The sequence below is a fragment of the Selaginella moellendorffii genome, unplaced genomic scaffold, assembly GCF_000143415.4.
Source record: "Selaginella moellendorffii unplaced genomic scaffold, v1.0 SELMOscaffold_46, whole genome shotgun sequence".
Classification (NCBI taxonomy): Eukaryota; Viridiplantae; Streptophyta; class Lycopodiopsida; order Selaginellales; family Selaginellaceae; genus Selaginella; species Selaginella moellendorffii.
This window is the reverse complement of record NW_003314307.1, coordinates 1445592-1454667: the sequence shown is the minus strand read 5'-3', so window position 1 is coordinate 1454667 and position 9076 is coordinate 1445592.

Sequence of the window (9076 nt, the reverse complement as noted above, 5' to 3'; positions counted from 1 at the left end):
TCCATCAACCACTTTAGGGTTGATCATCATTTACCCAAGCAACTTCGTAAACACATTGCTCATTATCACATGGATATGATATAAATCACAATAATTTGATTATCAATCAAGCAACACTATGAGCAATGCCCCTGTCACTACTGCAAAGGTTTATGTGAATATCAAGTGTCAACTCGATTCGACAAAATGCAACATAAATGCCACACCCCATCAATAGAGATTTACAACACCTAACACCACTAACTTTTGTTCACAACACAGACAAGTTCATGCCACTCTCTTTCCGACCAAACTCAACACTAATCCAACACCAAGCTACTCAAGGAGCAATAACAAAGTTCCTCGGAAAAGAATTGAGCATTGCAACCCAAGTCTTCCAATAGTGAGCTTAGACAAAATGGTTTAGCGTTTCACCACTATCCATCCCATAACTCACCACTTGTAAGACTATCACTTCCAACATGCATCAAGGTAAGGACTCTTGATTGCATATTGTGAACATGAGCAATGAGTTAACACTTCATTGCAAATCATCTCTCCAAGTGAAAATGATTTACATGTTTGATCCTTCGTCCCTGACAATTCTCTTTTCAGTCTCATCTTTGACTAAACCTCAAGCTTGCTTTTGGACTGCCTTCAGTTCGATCCAAGAAAAGTTTATGAGAGAGCACGGCAATGACTACTTGAACCAATAGACTAATCCTTACAGTCTTAATTGATCCACTTATAATCATGCCTAGGAAGGATCTACTAGTGCCATGCTAAACAGCTATGGACCAGCCTATTTGCCACTCATAGCAAACCCAGGGATGCTTTACTTTCACCCATGATACATGGAACAACTCATGGAACCAACGATAGGCTAACATTAATCCTGCCAACTCAAAGTGCAACCTTGAGTTACTAATGTGCCTCACTCACGAGCCTAAGCGCAAATTCGTGCAAACGAAACAACTCAAATCCATCCTATGAGCCCAAGAGCAAGCTCACATTATTATGGTACAAAAAAGTAACCAAATCCATACCCAAAGAATGACTGCAAAGCCTTTGCACCCAAACGTGTACCCACTCGGATCATCATTTTCATCTCTGCGTATGCAACAAGACTAGTTGCCCAATCTCATTGAATAGTACTCACTGAGACTCATCCTCTGATACTAAATGTAGCGAACGTGGATTTTACCCTTTATCCTATGGTGGTTTACCATAGGATAACACCACGAAGCGGAACCTAAACCCTCTTTATGCCACGTGACACATGCCACGTGCTATATGCCACATGTCCAAAGAACAATGGTGCGGAACCCGAGGTTCAGGGCCTTGGGCCACTGAACGAAGGAACGGTGCCAAACTCCCAAGCGTGGAGCCGAGGAGTGACGAAACCGAACCACGGAGCAACTCCTAACCATACAGCCCAAGGAGTGAAGGGACAGGAGCCTGGAGTGACTTGGAACGGTCCTAGAGCAACCAGCATCCCAATGCCAAGACCAGCATGCAAAATGGAGCTAAATGGAGTTTGGCACTATTTTTACATACCGGTGGCCTAACGCGAGGACATGGGTACTCCACTAGCTAGCATAGTGTGGAGCTTGGGCTTAAACCCAAGCCGAACGCAGAACAAGGACAAGCATGCAAGCGGGAGCTAAACTATGCCTCAGGTTAGTCAGCCATGCCCGACCTACCCACTATCCCTACTATACATTTGGAACCCCCCATATCCCCCTCCCCCTTGAGGAACACACGCTTTGGGCTTTCACCCCAAGCCTCCCTTAGTATCAGGAGTTAGTCTCTGCAAATGCTGGGTGGTTTACAAAGAGGTTTAATATAAAACTTCTTTATAAACAGTATTAATTGTAAAAATAGAAGGATCTTGAGGAAGGAGGTTGCCTTGGCGTGTGATGTTTTGAACTTTAATTTCAATGCCATGTGGTGATGTGCATCTTGATAAAGCTACATAAAGTTGCCCATGAGTGAAAACTAGGTGGGGCAAGTAAACTCGAACTCAGTCAAATGTCTATCCTCGGCATTTGGAGATTGTTAAGTAGTAACCTAAACGGATTGGAAATTGTCTTCTGGACATTTTGAACAGAATTTTTATATTTGATGGTATTAGTGTGATATGTGGGATAAAAACTCTTGTCCCTTTAAATTGCCCCATCACAATTTCACAGTCTAAAACATTTGGTAGTGTATTTTTCAGGATGAGACATGTGCCATTGCATAGTCCTGCTGATGGAGACATAGTCCTTAAGAGGATAAGAATAGCATCTTGTTTGAGAGAGAGTTTATGTGGTGGGAGACTAGAAGGTGTGATAGAATTTAGGAATTCTATTGGAAAATTTTCAGGATGTTCAATATTAACAAAATCAATATTTTTATAGATATATGTATCACCTTGTAATCTAGAGACAATAGTGTTATTGATTGCAAATGTGTCATCGTTAAATGGGATAAGTATGACTTGATTGGCTGCAATATAAGGGTTTGAAATATCAAGTACTGAAGGGTAGACAAAATCAATAATAGATGAATAAATTAGTTGTGTATGAGGTAATAAAATGAAGTTAGAAGGTAAAGATGGTAAATTTTGAAAATTTTCACTATTTCTGACTTTGAGAAGCCATTCAGCCCATGATTTATCACTTTTAGCAAGCCACATATTTGTTTTCAAAGATAACTTTCTAAATAATCTTTATAATTTATTCATTAAAACAATTTATGCCCTATATCCATGTGAAATAACTGGAAGTGTTTGTCTAAAGTCCCCGCTAGTGACAACAATTATGCCACAAAAAGGTAATGATGTATTTTTAGGTCTCGCAACACTTGATTAATAGCAGTGAATGCATGAGTGTGAACCATACTTATTTCATCCCATAATAATACATTAGTAGTTCTGATACTTATATCTGCTTCACTATTAGTATTTATAGTAAAAGTTAATGTCTCATTTATTTTAACAGGAAGTTTAAAAGTAATGTATGAAGTTTAGCCATTATAAAGTAAAGTACATGCAATTTCTGTTCAAGCCATGCTAACATTTTTTTTTTTCAGTTGTAAAATATTTATAAAAGTGTTAAGAAGAATTTTTTTACCAGTACTACTAGGGCCATCAATGAAAATGTATGAATTATGCTCAATTGGGTGATCAATAACATTAAGAATATCATTAAAAATATTTAACTATTCTTGATTAAATTGAGGAATATTTTATTCAAAATTTTGATATATTTGTCTTGAGTTGATATTATTTTCATGATAAAAATTTTCAGACAGGAAAGATAGATGGTAGTTTTGATTAATTTTGCTATGCATTTTCATTTTAATATTTATATCATGTAAAGCATGTTCATAATGAAAAATTAGATTTATTTGCATAAAATCCTTAGAGAGGAAGTCTTTAAATTTATCCCATAAAAATTATGGATCTTTTGGAATGCAAAAGATACAAAGTAATACAAATAATTGTTTTAATAGTGATAGCATTCTAAAAAATAAGTATCTTCTAAACATTTTTCCCATTTGATATCATCAGCTATAAGCCTCATTGCATCTGCAACTTGTTGAAATGTGTCATAATAAATATTATTAACTATCTTGAGATTTTTGAAATACATAACATCTTTTTTATGGAGTAAAATAAGACATAAATGATATAGTTCAACATTGAATGGCGATATAGAATACATTTGGGGAATGACATTTCTTGTATGTCAAATTTGCCAATTATGAGTATAAGGGTTAAATATATAATATAAAGGGCTTTCAGGATATATATATGGTCTAGCATTTGGGTCATTTATATTTAATTCAAACCGTTTTATCAACATTGTATCATTTTGAGTAGCTCTTTGAAGTGCCATTTGTTCAGAACCTTCTATAAAATAAACGTTTTGAAAATTTAGAAGATGGATAGGAAGATGGATTATAGGGGTCAAACAACCATGCATTTTAAATTTAAAAAGTTTCTATAATGCTTCTGGAGCAGATACATAATATATATTTAAAAAGTTGAGATTTCATCCCAATTTAAAATATTATTAGGTTGTTGGGTTGCTGAATGGATTTCCATTGTAGCACAATCATAACCTTTATAGACATATTGAAATAAATATTTAATACTTTTAATAGTAGCACAAATTTTAATATTAATATGAGCATTATATTTTTTACAAAGGTATTTATTATAAGGCAATACCTAATGATTATCAATATAGCACCCATTTTTTAGAAAAGTGCAGCCATTATCAAGTCGATAATAATTTGGATATCCATGAATACTAAAAGTAGTTTCATAGTTAAATTTTTTTGAATAACATTCTTGCCTAGATTTATATTTTCATTAGTAGCACAGGTTGCAACATAATCCATAAGACCAATACACATTTCAACTTGCAATTATTTCTGATGAGTGCGATGGTAATTCAAATTATTGCTTTCAACTTTTACATAAGCATTGACTATATATTATTGTGTGAGTTTTCCTGCATGTAAAATTTGATCAAAACCAAAGTATATTGTGTCTCTTATAGATAAACAATATGCATAATATTGGAGTAATATAATTCGACGTCCGGAATTATAAATATTTTTATGCCAGCCTTTGTCACCAAAAGGAAATATTAATGGGTAAACCATTGGATCACCATTATAATCAAGTGTTGAGATACATTTAGAATTGCTTACAGTTAGATATTGTAAGCAACCAAAGGGAACGATTCGAGAAACGATCCGTTAGGGTTCAAATATAGAGGGAAAGGGCCCATGAACAAGAGTGCACCCCCTTTTCCAATCAGTTAAGGGTCTTGGGATACTTGGGGTTAAGTGTCCTTGGGTTTAAATAATACTGGGCTGGGTGACCTCCCGGGAAGTCCAAACTCAGGAGCTTACATTTGGTATCAGAGGGGTCTCGGGTCCGACTCTGTTAGTTGGCTAGAGGAATTACACCACATGTTGATTAACATCTGGCTGGTCCAGTTTGCTCCTGCTGGGCTTGACCCGAGGGGTAGGGTGTCAAGAGAGCAGGGCTCTCAGGAGAGCTGCGGCTCTCAGCTACCATTCACGAGGGCGTGAATTTGCAGGGAAGTGTGGTGGATTGTAAGCAACTAAAGGGAACAACTCGAGAGACGATCCGTTAAAGTTCAAATATAAAGGGAAAGGGCCCATAAACAAGAGTGCACCCCCTTTTCCAATCGGTTAAGGGTCTTTGGATACTTGGGGTTAAGTGTCCTTGGGTTTGAATAGTACTGGGCTAAGTGACTTCCCGGGAAGTCCAAAGTCAGGAGCTTACAAATATACACAAATTTCACACGACTATGTGGTGGTTCTCCATCATCACTAACAAACACAATAGCAACATCATTTGTCCGTGGAGCATTATAACATCGTGGATCAGTTCCTTCAGTTTTTAATAACATGTAAACACCATATATAGGATAACCTGAAAGTGTAGCAAAATGAATTTCTTCTTGTTCCATTTCATACATCATTTTGAAAGTTTGAGCATATGGGTTAATATGACGAAGGAGAGCATTAAGATGTTTAAGTAAGTTTGTCTCACAGCTTGAATTAAAAGGGTTTTGCTTTCTTATATCTGTAGGTTCTAGAGTATCAAGCATATAAAGTTGTCCATAAATTTGATATTGATCTTCAAAAGGATGTGTTGATACAATATTATAATATATTTGACCATGGATTTTAAAGCAATAAAGACCATGACCTTTTACAATATCAATATTAGAAGACATAGATGCAAAAGCAAGAGCACTATTGTAGTGTCTAATATTTTTTCTAAAATTAGAGTTCTTATTTTGCATATAAAGTGAAAGTAAATCAAATGGTAAAGGTGAAATTGGAAGTAATATAACTTGGTTATTCTGGCAACACATTGAAGCGTTTTCATCTTTAAAATGTAATGCATTACAAAAAGTACAAACAAATAGTAAACTACTAATATTAAAATTTATAATGTTAAAGTCATTATAAATACTATAGCTTGCTAGTGTGGTATTCATCTTGTGGACACTGAATGTCAAGTATAATAATTGCTGATAATATAAAATCCTCGTCCAAAAAATCTATAGATGTTAGACAATATGCTTGTTAAAAACAAGAAAAAATAGTGAAAGGGAGAGGAGCTTGAGAAAGGTTGTTAGCATCAATTATAAAATTCAGGCAATGAATAACTTCGAAATCATATATCTAAAAGTTTAGAGCTTACTGAGAAATATAACTAACCAAGTTCTTTCACTTCACTAATGAGGTAATTGCAGCCTAATTATCTTGTAGTAATGTCTAAAAACCATGCAAATATATATGAAACTTCTTGAAATCCCAAATTATTGCTAAACACTCCTTCTTTATTATAGAGTAGTTCATCTTGGCCGGTTGTAATGTATGGTTAATGTACGCAATGGGATGACGTTACTTAGGCACACTCATGCTTTCGCATCAAAACATCATCAAATTCGATATCAAAAGCATTTATATGCAAAATGAAAGGTCAAGTGTAATTAAGATGTGCCAAAACTAAAGGAGTAATTAATAGCACTTTGAATTCTTGAAATATATGTTCATAATCCTCAAACTAAATGAAAGATAATATTGACTACTTTAGCAATATTTGCAACAGTGCAATATGATCAAAATAAAACAATTGACATAATACACGTTGCCTAGGAAGCATTGCAAATCATTCATAACTTTGGAGTAGGGAACTTTAGAATAGCTAAAATTTTATTTGGATCAATTTGCAAACCTTCAAGAGAAATATGATACCTAGTATAAATTTTGTTTTTGGACCCAAACACGCATTTCGATCGCTTTTGCTTTAAACCAACTTCTCGTAACCAATCTAACACCTTACAAATATCATGGGCGTACTCTTCCCACATCCCCTCCAAATGAATCAAAACATCATTAATGAAGTTAGTAGTCATATTCGGCATATCATAAAAAACCTCATCTATCATCTACTAGAAAGTTACTAGAGCATTATTCAAATTAAATAGCATCACCAAAAACTCGTGCAAACTAAATAGTGTATAAAAAACAGTCTTGGGAACATCTTCCTTAGCTATCAACACTTTCCAGTATCTAAAAGTAAGATCTAACTTAGTGAATTAATGATTTCTCCCCAACCAATTCAAAATATTAGTAATATAAGGAAGAGGTACATATCTAGGATAGTCACTTCATTTAACGAACTATAATTGATATAGAAGCTAATACTTCTATCAAGCTTCATCAACATATGAGATTTATAAGCAACCAAAGATAATGATTTGAAATATAGACGAAAAAGGCTTATGAATAAGAATACATATTTTTTCTAATTGGTTAAAGGTCTTGGGATACTTGGGGTTAAGCATCCTTGGGTTTGAATAATATTGAATTGGGTGACCTCTTAAGAGGTCCAAATTCATAAGTTTATATTTGGCATTAAAGAGGTTTTAAGTCTGACTCTACTAGTTGGTTAGGGGAATCACACCATATGTTAAAATTGACATTTGTCAAGGGGTTCTAAAAGTATAGTAGGGATAATGAAGTTTAGAAATCAATCTTGAAGGAACTCTCTAATGGTGCTTCCAAATTAACTCGAGGTTAGGACTGAGGGTTAGGAGCTTTGAATGGGAGTGAGCATGGACTCGAGTGGTGCTAGAGAGGCCATCCAAGAAAGTGCTTAAGAGTAACTCCCACTCTCAGAAGGGAAAGCATCTACAGTGCTCCTAACTCATATGAAGTGGTGCCCCAGTGGAGCAAGATTTACCTTAAGTTTGAAATCACCTACATGCATAATTAAGTCCACCTCATCCCGTGAAAATACACGTGTATAGCTATTGCCATAAAGAATGAAGATTGGTTTTACCATGTAACACAACTATAGACAGCAATATGTGGCAACACACTAAGTATTAAAAGTTAAACTCAAGCCCATATCAACTAACACAAAGAGAATAATAACAAACCTCTTATTATAAAAATAAGTTTGAAAAGTAAACACTAGATGAATTAGTGCTAAGTGAACCCTTTTATGGTACTCTAGAAAAAAGGATAGGGGGTCACTAACTTATTCAAGTAAGGACCCCCCACTACTCATACAACTTCGCATTTTTTGAAAGAATATTTAAATCAAGACCTCTTATAAACAACTAAATTTTCCATTCTACTTTAGTCACTTAACCACACCTTCGACCACTTGGAGGAGTCTCACTCACAACTTCCATAAGTCATATTCTAGACTTGGGGCTTGCTAGCCTCGAGAATGGCATCCATGCCACTCAACTTTTACACTTGATCCAAGTGTTCCACATGTCCGATCCCATAACCGACACCCAAAGGTACTACTGATATATCAACATATTATGCTAAAGCCATACTCATTCACCTTTGTCACACAGGTAATCTAACAGCATCTACATCATAGTTCTATCTCTCAAAGATTAGACTATCCATCCAGGAGTTATCATCTCAAATCCACTCCTTAGCATCCTTAGGATGCCCATAAACATGGGGAATAGCCTTCCCCAATATCCCTTTTTCAGTCTCCACCAAGTCTCGTCCTGTCCATAGCCGTGTTTGCTAGCACTGTCATTGGGTCAAGGCCCATAGGCCCGACCACTAAGTCCTACTATCCTCTAGGACTTCCTCACCATGTGACTGTATCCTTGGTCACTACACAAGAGGATTGGTCCTTCTCCTTTCCACAGTCCAGGACTTTGGGACAACATTTTGGAACCCCATGGCCCTACACGAGCCTCATAGGTACTTTCCCCACCTTTTGCTTTTGGGTGCTCTAGCCATAGGCCTAGAGCGAGGTTCCATTGAGCCACGCCAGGTATCCAAGTAGGTAGTGCCACCCACACTTAGATTGGGAGCATTAATCATTCGATTTCCCGGGGGAACTATAGTTAACTCTTGAACACTTCACCAAGCTACCCCGCTTGTCTATCTATATTCACTTTAACTTTGGACTCTTCAGTGGATATATCATCACCTAACACCTGAGTATAGCTTTCCTATGTCACACTAGCCCCGTGGGGGGATGATCGCTTTGGGCTTCACCCAACAGCCGTAT